The sequence below is a fragment of the Protopterus annectens genome, chromosome 2.part2 (genome assembly GCF_019279795.1).
Source record: "Protopterus annectens isolate FY-2018-M chromosome 2.part2, PAN1.0, whole genome shotgun sequence".
In the NCBI taxonomy this organism is placed as follows: domain Eukaryota; kingdom Metazoa; phylum Chordata; order Ceratodontiformes; family Protopteridae; genus Protopterus; species Protopterus annectens.
Window position 1 is genome coordinate 388,800,040 of NC_056730.1, and position 711 is coordinate 388,800,750.

The following is a 711-nucleotide window of genomic DNA, read 5'->3' on the forward strand; positions in this document are numbered from 1 at the left end:
GCAAACCCATCAACAGGGTAGTAAATTGCATCACCTTGAGGGGTTAGGGGCCCTATCTGTTCTGAATGGTAGCATACATCCTCACTCCATGCACCAGACAGCCATACATACATACACACACACACACACACACACACACACACACACACACACACACTAGAGTCCACAAATATCATGCACATACAGATAGCTAATGTGTGTGATACACACACCACCCCTGCCTATGTCTTGCTTTCTACACTGCAGTATGTACAGATCTCTACAACAGTGAACAGGGGTTTGTAACAATTGGGATTATTCCCCACCATATGTGGCATATATGGTCATAAAAGCAAACACACATGGCAGTACTGTGAATCAAATACCTGCTATCTTATGATACGTCTGACAGACATGCAGCTGTATTGACCTCATTACAATGTGTACCGATGCTACCTTTGGCAATTGTGCTGCTATATGGGCACGGGAGGACTTAAGTGTTACAGGTGTCAAGTGATTTACAGTCAGTGACACCCTGACCGCTGTGTAGGTTGTATGTCTTCACCTTCAATTAACAGAAACATAGCTTACTGTTTGCACATGTTATGGTAGGACAGCTTGTGACACACCTGTGAGCTGTCTTCAGCAAACATCCATCTGCAAAGGTGGCCCACCACTTTATGTACACACATCCATCCATACCTGATGTACATCTTACCATACTGTCAGTAT